Source organism: Artemia franciscana, chromosome 8 (genome assembly GCF_032884065.1).
Source record: "Artemia franciscana chromosome 8, ASM3288406v1, whole genome shotgun sequence".
Classification (NCBI taxonomy): Eukaryota; Metazoa; Arthropoda; class Branchiopoda; order Anostraca; family Artemiidae; genus Artemia; species Artemia franciscana.
This window is the reverse complement of record NC_088870.1, coordinates 35,483,989-35,497,667: the sequence shown is the minus strand read 5'-3', so window position 1 is coordinate 35,497,667 and position 13,679 is coordinate 35,483,989.

Below are 13,679 nucleotides of genomic sequence, written 5' to 3'. Positions count from 1 at the left end.
CTTCAACAGTGTTGAACTTTCGACTTGATCCAAGGCTGAGTTTAGCATCTGAATGCTGCGTTAATCGTTAATCCCGCAGAAGGTTTTCTTGATGAAAGTAAAGAGCATAGTTGAAGCTTAAAACTAATAAAAATTATTGCTTTCAGTTAATGCAACATATTGACAAAACCAGCTTAAATAAACTTACTCTTGATGTTTTCCTATATTTGTATAATTCTGGAAAAATAACGCTTACTGAAAACACAAAACGATGCAGAAACAGGATATTCTCCTCGGAGTAGAAGTGGCCTAGGATCTTTAAAAAAAGGAAAGGCTAATTTATAAGGCTCTCAATAGTCTTTCATCGCCCATGACATTGACAGCTTTTAATGTACACTTTAAATTCCCTATGGCACTCAAGAGAGCACATTGTTCAATAAATCGTTTTTTTATTCTACATATACAGGAAACTGTTATTGATCAGTTTATTTGTGGTTGTTTTACATAAATTTTGCATAAACTGCGAAGATATGAATTTGGTTAGTTTTAAGTTTCAACTTTGCTCTTTACTTCTATCAGAAAAATCTCGTTTTTTTAATAATTTTTGTTCATTCTTAGTTTTTTATTTTTAATACACTCAAAAAACAACTTACAGAAAGATTTTAGTCTAACTCAGGCAAGGAAGCCAACGTGAAGTTTTTTTTAAAATATAGTGTTAAATATAAGTTTTGCTCCTATATTTCGTGGGCGTAAACATATTTCACTTCCATGAACTATATACAATTTTATCACATAGATAAACACTCCGAGGGATTTGTTACCCCAGTATCTTCAAGAAGTTCGAGACAGTGTATTCAATCATTACTTCAATCAAAAACTCGAAAGCGCTGCCTATATTTGTGCTAATGTTCTTGAATTCTCTACTCTGGCTTTTTCTTAAATCACCTACTCCTGCTTTTCCAAAAAAATATTCTAATTTTGTTATTTAGGGCTATGAGAAAATTACTTTATTAGACAGATGCGGCGGAGCCTTTTCAATATGACAAAAAAAGCCAGAGTTTATGAAAGAAGCCAAAGAGAGAAAAAATTCGGTCCCAGGCGTGCAACATGGCTCTTTATTACACAATGGCTCTTAAAAAAAATTGTGAATTAGTTCAAATATCAATAACTGAAAATCTCAGTTTTCAAACAGTTCGTGGTAACGAACTGTAGTAAGGAGCGACCCGGCTCAATAGTAACCGAAACTCTAAAAAATGGAGCTTTGGTACCAATACCTGTATAAAAAAAATTGCATTTTAATCCTGATTTTAAATATATAAGTTTCAAGTTTAGTCTTGCCCATCAAAAGTTACGAGCCTGAGAAAATTTGTCTTATTTTAGAACATAACAAACACCCTCTAAATGTCGTACAATCTTAACGAAAATCACACCATCAGATTCAACGTATCAGATAACCCTTAGGTAGAAGTTTCAAGCTCCTATCTACAAAATGTGGAATTTCTTATTTTCTGCCAGAAGACAGATCACGGATGCAAGTTTATTTGTTTTTATTTATTTGTTGTTGTTTTTTCAGAGGGGATATCGACCCAGTGGTCCTAGAGTGTTGCGAGAGGGCTCATTCTAACGTAAATTATAAGTTCTAGCGCCCTTTTTAAGTGAACAAAAAACTGGAGGGCACCCCGGCCCCCTCCCACGCTCATATTTTCCCTGAAAACATCGGATCAAAATTCTGAGATAGCCATTTTAGTTACCATAGTCTAAAAACCTAATAACTATGTCTTTGGGGACGACTTACTCCCCCACAGTCCCCGTGGGAGGGACTGCAAGTTACAAACTTTGACCAGTGTTTACATATAGTAATGGTTATTGGGAAGTGTACAAACGTTTTCAGGGGATATTTTTGGTTTGGAAGGGAGAAGTTGAGGGGGGAGGCTACGTGGGAGGATCTTTCCATGGGGGAAGAAAATTTCTATGAAGGGGGCGTTGGATTTTCTAGCATTATTTAAAAAACAATGAAAAAATAAATATGAAAAGTTTTTTTTCAACTGAAAGTAAGGAGCAGCATTAAAACTTCGAACGGACAGAAATTATTACGCATATGAGGGGATCACCTCCTCGCAATACATCGCTCTTTACGCTAAAGTATTTCTAGTAATTTAAACTATTTATTCTACGGCTCCTCTGATGAGGGAGTGAACCCCCTCATATACGTAATAAAAACATTTGAATAATGAAGTTCGTTACGTAAGTTAATTCGTAAGCTACCTATAATTTTTACAAATGAAAACGTTCGTAAAAAAATTAAAAGTTCTAGTTGCCTTTTTAAGTAATCAAAAAATCGGAGGGCAACTAGGCATTCTCCCCCGCTCCTTTTCTTCTCAAAATCTTCGAATTAAACTATGAGAAGTCCATTTGGCCAAAAAAAATTATGCAAATTTCGCTTTAATCATTTATGTGGAGAAAGCGAAAATCAAAACATGCACTAATTCAAAAACGTTCAAGGAATTAATGTTTTTTTAACTGAAAGTAAGGAACGACATTAAAGCTTAAAACGAGCAGAAATTATTCCGTATATGAAAGGGGCTTTTCCTCCTCAACGCCCCGCTCTTTACGCTAATTTTTTTATTGTTTAAAAAAAAAACAGTTTCACCCCGCTCTTTATTGTCGTAAAGAGCGGGGCGTTGAGGACAAAAATCCCCTTTCATATACAGAATAAAATTTGTTCGTTTTAAGTTTTAATGTCGCTCCTTACTTTCGGTCAAAAAATTGTTTTTTTTATTTAATATTTACATGGAACAACTGATTTCTTTAAAAATTAAAAGAAAAGTTTGTTAGGAAAGCGATTTGTTTACCCAAAGTGCCTGCAAATGCATATATATATATATATATATATATATATATATATATATATATATATATATATATATATATATATATATATATATATATATATATATATATATATATATATATATATACATTTATAATCAATCTTGAAAATTGCAGATAGTGGAGGAAGATAAAAAGAAATGATAGAAAGTACACAGCAAGAATAACAAATTAAGTAATATGATTTAAAAATCGTCTACAACTACAACAGAACTAACATAAATATGAATATATATATATATATATATATATATATATATATATATATATATATATATATATATATATATATATATATATATATATATATATATATATATATTTATAATCAATCTTGAAAATTGCATATAGTGGAGGAAGATAAAGAGAAATGATAGAAAGTACACAGCAAGAGTAACAAATTAAATAATATGAGGATGACAGAACTAACATATATATGAAATTAAACAACCTTAGAAAAACTGGAAAAGGAGGATGTACAGGCCCAGATGATGGTAAACATGACAGGTAAGGTCATTTCGATGTCTATAATAGGCATAATATCAGTAGCACCAAACCAAGCGAATATTTAACTATTTCGGTAAGAACATAGCAACTAAAGAAGAAACTTGAAATTTCGGAAATAACAAATAAGAATTTTCATGAGACCATGCAGGGAGAAGATGGTTGTGGAATTCCTGAAAAGATTCTTGAAAATTGCAGGATAATAAAAGAATGTATGGTAAATTTAATTAAAAGATATCTGTGTTATTGTCATTGTGATCTTTGCAATAATACAAGCAAAGAATTTGAAGTGTTCACAGACAAGTATACTCTGAGGACACTCTTCCTACCTCAAATGATGGCATGTGTGTAACGTCGAATAATGGGCAAGTCCCACACATCTAGAAGGGTGGAGGGGGAGTAAAACAAAGCAAATTGCATAATATGATGAGACTTTTTAGACTTAGAGATGTTATAGATAAAGATTCAAAAAGAAAAACAGTGTGGTTTTAGTAAGCGTTAAATTTTTTTGGTAGAAGAGTTTAGCAAAGATTTTATTCTTGTATGGTATACAAGGCAAATACATTAAAGTGATTAGTACTATATAGGAGAATAACCCTGCTACAATTAAGGTAGGAAATGAGGCTAGTAGCTGATCTCGTATTGAATCAGGAGTTGAGAACGGGTTGTGTTTTATCCCAATTCATATGGACGGTTTTGAAGGATTTTGTCTTAAGGAGCACAGAAATGGCAATGGGAAAACACAGAAACAAATGGGGAAGACAAACTTCCCTGGACTTGGATTATGCTAATGATTCAAATATCTTAGGTGAAAATGTGAGTAAAATGAATTAACTTTTATAGGTTTTTTGAGCTTAAGCCAATAGGTTCAAAAATCAATGTTAAAAAGACTAAATTTCTAAGGCTAGGAGTAAGTGAAGACGTCGAGTAACGAGAAGTTTGACCAGGTAGATAGCTTCAGTTACCTTGGCAGTGTTAAGAGTAAAGAGGGTGGGTGCAGTGAAGATGTTAAAAGTAGAATAGCCAAGGCCCAGAGTGTTTTTTCGCAGTTGAAAAAGTTTGGAAGAATTGGAAGACAAGTCTGATAATCAAGATTAGAAGATTAGAAGCCACAATGATGACAGTGGTCAAATATGGTTCTGAAGCATGGGCATTGCGAAAAAGGGAGGAAGATTGCTAGATGTTTTCTAGAGAAATTGCCTATGAATTGTTTTGGGTACCTGTTTGGCTGACCGTATTTCAAAAAGCTGTACGAAAAGTGTGGTTCAATCCTGCTTTCTAGGGCTATAATAAGGAAAGGTTGAGATGGCTAGGGTACGTTCTGCAGATAAAGGATTACAGACTTTCCTTTTTGGCCAACCGTCTAGGTCTAAAATGAAAGTAGGTCATCCTCGGTTAGGGTGAGAGAATTTCGTAAGGAAAGATTTAAGGGAAATGGGAACTTGTTGGAAGAAAGTAAAGAGGGTGGCTTTGAATAGATTGGGACGGAGGAGGGGCGTTAATAGCTGTGTTGGTCTCGAGCGGCTTAGTGCTGTGTTGAGTTGTTAGTAGCAGTAGTATTAGTTATGCTTCCCAATTTTTCCTGTCCAAAATTAGTATCAAAAAGTTTCGTTTTGATACCCTAAAGGATGGTATTATCAAGAAGAACTCATAAAAAGCACACGCAGATATGAATAGTAACTTTGGACTAAGCTATTAAACGTCTCTTCACGATCGTGCACCAATATGGCATTCTAGGTGGAAAAAAATAGAAGAAGAAAAAAGAGATATAATTACTGCCCATGTAAATAAACCATTCTCCTAGTATTTTTTTTTTTTCAAGTTCTTTTTGATAATTCCCGAAAGTTTCCTATCGTAATAAACTTCTACGGCTAAAATAAACCTGTATAATTGTTACCATTCTTGAATCAAATCACATATAGAATTTTTCTGACTAGACAGTTATTTACTAGGTTGCAGTTATATATTCAACCAGAGCGTTGTTTCCAAGGAAAATTGTATGTAATACCTTGTAAATCCGTCCTTTTCTCCCACAATGCATTACTTCATGATTAAATGTAAATAAATTTCACGATGGCTGAAGAAAAATTGACTGTCAATTCTTGAACATGACGAATTGGAGTATGTCACTTACATTTTTTAGTATGTCACTTTTTTTATTGCATCACAATTGTGTCTTTACAAGGAATAGCTGCCATTGGGCTTAATCTCTGTATTAGTTGGAGTGATGGCTTGCTGTAGTTAACAAATAACACAACGTTCCTTCATGTTTGTGCGCTGGCATGACAAAGGCGAATAGTGGTAAAAATGCTAAATTCGAAAATTGTAAAGTTGAAAATTAAGTCACTAATCCTGATACTAGGCCCAGAATGGCTTTTGGATCAGAAAAATGAGAAAGATGCGGTCTCCTCCAATCGTCTTGTGCCATCTTGTGTGGTTAATGATAATGTATAACGCTGTTTTTCTCTCTTTTTTTGTATGTGGACCAAAGATAAATTTTCGACCTGCTGCATAATAGTCAAGATCAATAAGCTAGTACCCTGTTTAATATCAAGTATCTAATTCTAAAATAAATCTAAGCAATTATGGTAATGGAGACGGACGGGGAGTTTAGGAGGTGATGCGGTATATTAAACTTTGTAGTGATTTTGTAGGTTTTAGAGATGAAGGAACAGATGTTTTGTGTGATTCAGCCACGAAGTTCCGCTACTGCGTGTTTCTCTGCGTCATACCACATGTATACAGGGCTAAAATATGCCACCGATGACACCTGTACATCCGCTCTTTTCTATTTTATTTTGTGCTTCTTGCACTCATAGCAAACATTTTGACGAAAACCGTCTGAATTGTTTTCTTTCGTTTTATAAAAATATTTTATTTCTATGTTTAACATGACGGATGAAATTGAGAAAGCCTGGAATTCTATCGCCCTTGCTACCCAGCCTACATGGTTTCCCATGACTGCGTCCCTTTTGCTATACTATATACAACTTTCTACCACATTCTACGACAGTATACCATACTCTGCTATTCAATACCATTTTCCGAGTTCCCCTTGGTATAAATTAATGAAAAATGAATTCTTTATCGATCACTATTTTTACTCTCCTCTTGTAGAATTTACTCCTGAATTTTTGTGTTGGTTTCTCCCGAGCAGGGGCGAAGGTAAGGGGGAGGCAAAGTTCCAAGGTGTCAGCACGCAACGACGACTTCTTGATCCGATAGTCTCTGATTGTGTGGGGAAAAGTCCAAGGTGTCGACGCAAAGCCGACGAGACGTCGCTTGTAGAATGCGTTGTCTGTATTTGGGTATTTCTTTACACCTTTTCACAGAAAGTGTGTCGCCCCTCGCTAGCAAGGTCATATCATAAGGCACTAAGAGGAGCAATGAACTCTTTCGCAAACGGTTTTTCTAGCCTTGAGAGTTAGTTGTGCTATGATTTAGCCATAAGGCACTTGGAGGAGCAATGAACTCTTGTGCAAACAACTTCTCTGGCCATGAGTGCTAGTTATATTTGTATAGGTTATTCCTTAAGGCACTTGGAGGAGCAGGAAACTGCTACGCAAATGATTTCTCTGGCCTTGATGAGCTATTACTTGGGTTACTGCGCAGCAACTTCTTGTTGATTAACTAGTTAGACAACTATAATTTTATCTGATTGGGCCTGGTCTTCTTTGACTACCAAGTTAATTCTTAATCGATTTTTTTGCCTCGAATGAATTCAATACCCTTATTGGTGCTATTCCGAATTAGATTGTGCAAAGATCTAAGATGATTGCTAAGGAGTTTCCGATGATTTCATTTGACTGATGCATGATTTGAGTCAGGGGTTCCTATTCATAAAAGGATGACGTGCCAGTTAACTGAACTAACAAACCAATGGTTATAAATTGTTCTTAGAAATACATTTTAAGCAATAGGTTTTATGTTACTGAATTTTGCCTACTCCTATGAGTCGGATAGTATGGAAATTTGAAAGGGGACACATGGTACTCCTCAGACATCTCCACCCCGAATACCGGTCCCCTGTATGAGCCTTACGCCTAAATTTTTGCTCCTCCAACTTTTTGAACTTGAAAATTTTTTCATGTCTTTAAAAGACATTACATATACTTATTACAAGAAATTCGGTTCTGATATTTTTAGAACATGGATCGAAAATGGTATCCGTATGCTGGTTGTGATTTTTTCTTTTGGAATATCAACGTTTGTAGTGGATTTTTCTATTTAATTTTTAAATTAGTTCTTTTTAAATTAGAAAGTCTTTTCAACTTTTTTTTATCAACTTCTTATTCGTGCCTTAAAAATAACCTGAGTATACTTATAACAAGAGAATTTGTCATGTCTCTAAATGAAATTGCATATGCTTACAAAAAACATCGATTATGATTTTTGTATAATTACCAACAATAGGAATAAAGTCGGATATATTCTAAGTAAAATCGTACAGAATCTTGTTGCTTTGGAAAATACTTGAATCTAAATGGTCAGTTTCAAAAGTGTTAGGTACAGAAGAAAATCTTCAGTCAAAACGCTTGACGATATCACGAAACAGGACTCTTCAGTCTTAAATCAATGTATGAGGTTTATACATCGTAGTTTCAACGTATTTACTTAATTTATCAAGATGCTAATCAAAATAAAACAAAATTGCATAGTAGTTGTGTTTTTGAACGAATGGTGTTCAGGAAGAAGTGAAAGGAATGGGGATTGATGAGCTCTGAATAGACTTGCATACTGGTTACGCAGCAAGTTCTGTTGGGATCAATGAACTACTATTTGCTCCATTACGTAGATGATTAGACTAAATGACACTGAATTTATTGGCTTGAAAAAATCAGCTTATGGATTTATATTTGAACATACATTTTTACTGTTAAGGCCGTGATTAAGTAAACTTGAAAACATCGAGCTTCAAAATTGAAGTTAGGTTAGCCTTCTGTCTTTTAATTCTCTAGAGACCGTCGGTTGTCAAAACTTCAAATAGCACCAATTATCAAGTCTTTTGAAAGGTTTTGATAGACAGCTTCCTTTGGTGAGATGCTTCAACCGAGAAATAGTAATATATTTGGCTGCGTCTTGCAAAGCTTGGTTACCGACCAAGGGATAAGAGAAAATGAGCAAAACAGCACTATCATTCTCAAGTACAAAATGCCCATGCATATGAAACTGTGACGGCATGCATTGAGTGCATTTTAAAATTTATTGTTTTTTCCACTTTTTTTCCTAGGGATAGGCTATTTAAAATACTTCAGTTGATTAATTCGAAACTAAACACCAAACATAGTTGAAAGTTTTCTTCGAGGATTCTTAGAAAACCAGTTTTCTGACGAATTAAATTAAAAAAAAATTAAATGAAAGTAAGGAGTGGCATTAAAACTTAAAAGGAACAAAAATTACTTCGTATATGAAAGGGACTCCTTCCTCGTGAACGCCCCGCTCTTTACGCTAAAGTTTTTTACTGTTTTAAAAATAGAGTTAAGAGAAAGAGTCGGACTTTAGCGTGAAGAGCAGGGCGTTGATGAGGAAGCTAAAAAACACTTGTTTTTATTTAATTTAATATCTGAAAGTTTTTGAAGCAATGCATGTTTTGATTTATGCTCTCCGCAGATGAATAATTAAAACGAAATTTGCATTTTTTTTTTTTTTTTTTGGCTTAATGGCTTTCTCATAGTTTTGATCGAATGATTTTGAGGAAAAACGGAGCGGGGAAGGAGGTCTAGTTGTCCTCCGATTTTTTGGTAATTTAAAAAGGCAACTAGAATTTTTAATTTTTTACGAATGTTTTTAATAGTAAAATTATTACTAAAAATAAATTTTATTAGATAAAGATATACGTAACTTACAAATTAGCTTACGTAACGAACTTCTGTATTTTCATATTTTTATTACATAAATGAGGGGGTTCACCCCTCGTCAGTACCTCGCTCTTCACGCTAAAGCTTAAATTTTGTCCCAATTTCTTAAGAATGACCCACATCACAAAAGCCGTAGAATAAACAGTTGAAATTTCTAAAAATACTTTAGCGTAAAGAGCGAAGTATAGGGTTCTGCTCCGCCTCAAGGTTTGTCGCTTGACCTAAATCTCTTGACTTGTCTAGATCTTCGGCGTACCACATTATTAGGTATTTTGGATATTTGCATCTACCAAGCTCCAAATACTTTTTACAAAGACGCTGTCTATGTGTGGTAACACTTTTAAGATGTATACCTCGCTTTGATTTAATTTTCCCCATGGTTTCGGCTTTGTGTGCACAACTTTACTGAAGACTCCTGACTATTTCTCATTTCTAGGTTCCTTCATTGCATTGAAATACTTTATGAAAATTTCACACTCTATTAACAAGCAGCTGATTATACCAGCTTGTCATTTTGGTCTCTAGGGGGTATTATCGGCGATCTGAAACGATTCTTTCTGGCAACCGACTTGTAAAAGTTTCAGGTAGCTGAAAATATTCTATGGGACTGTTAGAAAACAGGAAAATACATCGAAAAATGGTTCCAATCATCTTACGGGCTATTGTCTTCTGCTCATGATAGTACCGATTTTGTTCTATAAGCAATATCCTTCATAGAGTACACTTGTGAAAAAGAGCTAGACATTTTCTAAAATTTCTAAGCAATTAGAGAAAATAGAGCAAAATCCTTGCAAACATTTTGTAGAATCTTCAAGAAGCGATGACCTTATATTAAAAGCGGCATCTTTCGCCAATGAATATTTGAGTACTTTTTAAATATAAATTTTCAATTTAACATGGGATTTTCGAGTTCCATCAGTTCATTTAATCACGGCCTTAATGGGGGTTCACTTTGCCCTGACACTGTCTTTGGCTTTATGCATTTACCCTCCTCTGTGGCTTATTGGATTCCAATCTCTACTAGCTTATGAAAAAGGCCTAGAACTCTCAATTTTTAATTTAATGAGCATCCTCCATACTTTCTACAACTGTGAGATGGAGGTGAAGATGAGGAAGGGGCAGTCCACCCAAAAATGGAATGAATCTTGTCCATTTTCGGGTTATTGTTACTTTCATAATGACAGCATAGACCAGAAATATTCTCAGAAATCAAGAGGGATGAAATATTAATTTCATTTTTTGATGTGTTTTTTTAAAGTTGTTTTTAATCCCCCCTCAAAAAAATGACCCCCAAAACAAAAATTTTTGATACAGCCCAGGGGATTATATATTAGTTTGTACCTCCATCCTCACCTTGTCACTTTCTTAGAACTAATTCTGTATTTATCTGAAGGCTTGATGAGAGTAAGGATCTTTTGGTATTAACATGCACCCTTTGATGCATCTTTCTTCCTTCTTATTTAACCAAAATATTTTTAAGGTCTATGCAAGTATCAATTTCTTAGGTAAATCCTCTTTTTTTTACAATTCCAAACATTTACATAAGGGCTTTAAAGCTTTGCAATTGGGCTCTATGATTGTTTTATAGCTGTAAGAGAGGAAGGAAGATGCCTCAGAGGGTGTATTTTAATACTGAAACACCCCAACTCTCATTTAGCCTTCAGATTAAAAGCTCTGCAATTGGGCTCTATGATTGTTTTATAGCTGTAAGAGAGGAAGGGAGATGCCTCAGAGGGTGTATTTTAATACTGAAACACCCCAACTCTCATTTAGCCTTCAGATAAATATAGAATTAGTCCTAAGGGAGAAATTAATATATCATCCCCAGCGCTGTATCTAGGGCTTTAGTTAGCTTTTTTTGGATTAAAAAAAAAAACACACACATCAAAAATGTGATGTTAATATTTAATCCTTATTGGTTTCTGGGAATTTTTCTGGTCTGTGCTGTTATTATGAAAGCAAAGAGTAACATCAAACCCCAAAAATGAGCAGAAGTTATTCTGTATAGGAGGGGGAATGTCCCTTCCTCATCCTACCTCTGCCTCACGATTGTAGAAACTTCAGAGGATGTTCATTCAATTAGAAATTTATTGTTCTAGTCCTTTTTTTACAAGTCAAAAGTGATTGGAAACCAAGCAGTCGCGGAAAGGGGTATTTTCCGCGGCGGTATTTTCAGGGGGAGGGTGGTAAATACCTGGACCTGTAGACAGTGACTGAGTGAATGGAACCTCCACTAACATGCTTAAAAAAGGTAGAAATAAATCTGTCTTTAATGGTTTCCAATATCCAATTTTCTTTGATTGTTGACAATAAAACAGCTTTCTTATGAATCCTCTTGACAGGCATTCATGTCGTGGAATTAAAAACAAGCTATTCCAGCAAGGTAGAACATGTAATGATTCCAACTTGTTTTTTACGCAATGATATTGTCTCATATTTGCAGACTACTGAAAAACAAAGTATGGTGGTTTAGTTGCACAAGGGTTCAGTTACACAAGTGTTCATTTGCAGAGGGGTTTAGTTCCATAGTGGTTCAGTTGCACAGTTGTTCAGTTGTATGGGACACAGTTAGTAGCATGAGGGTTCAGTCAAACAGTTCGTGGTAACGAACTGTAGTAAGGAGCGACCCGGCTCAATAGTAACCAAAACTCTAAAAAATTGAATTTTGATATCAATAGCTGCATCAAAAGAATCGCATTTTAATGCTGATTTTAAATATATAAGTTTAATCAAGTTTAGTCTTACCCATCAAAAGTAACGAGCCTGAGAAAATTTGCCTTATTTAAGAAAATAGGGGGAAACATCCCCTAAAAGAATCTTAACGAAAATGACACCATCAGATTCAGCGTATCAGAAAACCATACTGTAGAAGTTTCAAGCTCCTATCTACAAAACTGTGGAAATTCGTATTTTTTGCCAGAAGACAAATCACGGGTGCGTGTTTATTTGTTTGTTTTTTTTTCTTTTGTCTTTTTCCCAGGGGTCATCGTATCGACCAAGTGGTCCTAGAATGTCGCAAGAGGGCTCATTCTAACGGAAATGAAAAGTTCTAGTGCCCTTTTTAAGTGACCAAAAAAATTGGAGGGCATCTAGGCCCCCTCCTACGCTCATTTTTTCCCAAAGTCAACAAATCAAAATTTTGAGATAGCCATTTTGTTCAGCATAGTCGAAAATCATAATAACTATGTCTTTGGAGATGACTTACTCCCCCACAATCCCTGGGGGAGGGGCTGCAAGTTACAAACTTTGACCAGTGTTTACATATAGTAATGGTTATTGGGAAGTGTACAGACGTTTTCAGGGGGATTTTATTTTGTTTGGGGCTGGGGCTGAGGGGAGGGGGGCTATGTTGGAGGAATCTGTCATGGGGGAAGAAAAATTCAATTAAAAGGGCGCAGGATTTTCTAGCATTACTATAAGAAAACAATGAAAAATAAATATGAAAACGTTTTTTCAAATGAAAGGAAGGGGTAGCATTGAAACTTAAAACGAACAGAAATTATTACGCAAATGAGGGGTTCTAAAAATACTTTAGCATAAAGAGCGAGGTATTTAGAAGGAGATAAATACCTCGCTCTTTATGCTAAAGTATTTTTAGTAATTTAAACTATTTATTATACGGCCTTTCTGATTCAGGGGTCATTCTTAAAGAATTGGGACAAAACTTACGATTTAGTGTAAAGAGCGAGGTATTAACGAGGGTACAAACCCCCTCGTATACATAATAAAAATATAAGATTATGAAAGTTTGTTACGTAAGTTAATTCTTAAGTTACGTATATTTTTTACTAATAAAAACATTCATTAAAAATTAAAAGTTCTAGTTGGCTTTTTAAGTAACCGAAAAATTGGAGGGCAACTAGGTCTCCTTCTCCACCCCTTATTTCTCAAAATCGTCTGATCGAAACTAAGAGAAAGCCATTTAGCCAAAAAAAGAATTAATATACAAATTTCATTTTAATAATTTATGTGAGGAGAGCCAAAACCAAACATGCATTAATTCAAAAACGTTCAGAAATTAAATAAAAAAAACTAATTTTTTAGCTGAAAGTAAGGAGCGACATTAAAACTTAAAACGAACAGAAATTACTCCGTATATGAAATGGGTTGTCCCCTCCGCAATCCCTCGCTCTTTACGCTAAAGTTTGACTCTTTGCCACAATTCTATTTTTTAAACAATTAAAAGCCTTAGCGTAAAGAGCGAGGGATTGCGGAGGGGACAAATCATTTCATATACGGAGTAATTTCTGTTCGTTTTAAGTTTTAATGTCGCTCCTTACTTTCAGCTAAAAAAATTAGTTTTTTTTTTTTTAATTTGACAGTGGTTCACTTGCACAGGGTTCCAGTTAAATGGGATTTAGTTGCATGGTGGTTCAGTTACTTGGGGTTCAGTTACACGCACACCAATGTATTAGGACCACTTTTATTTCTAGAAATGATTAATGAATT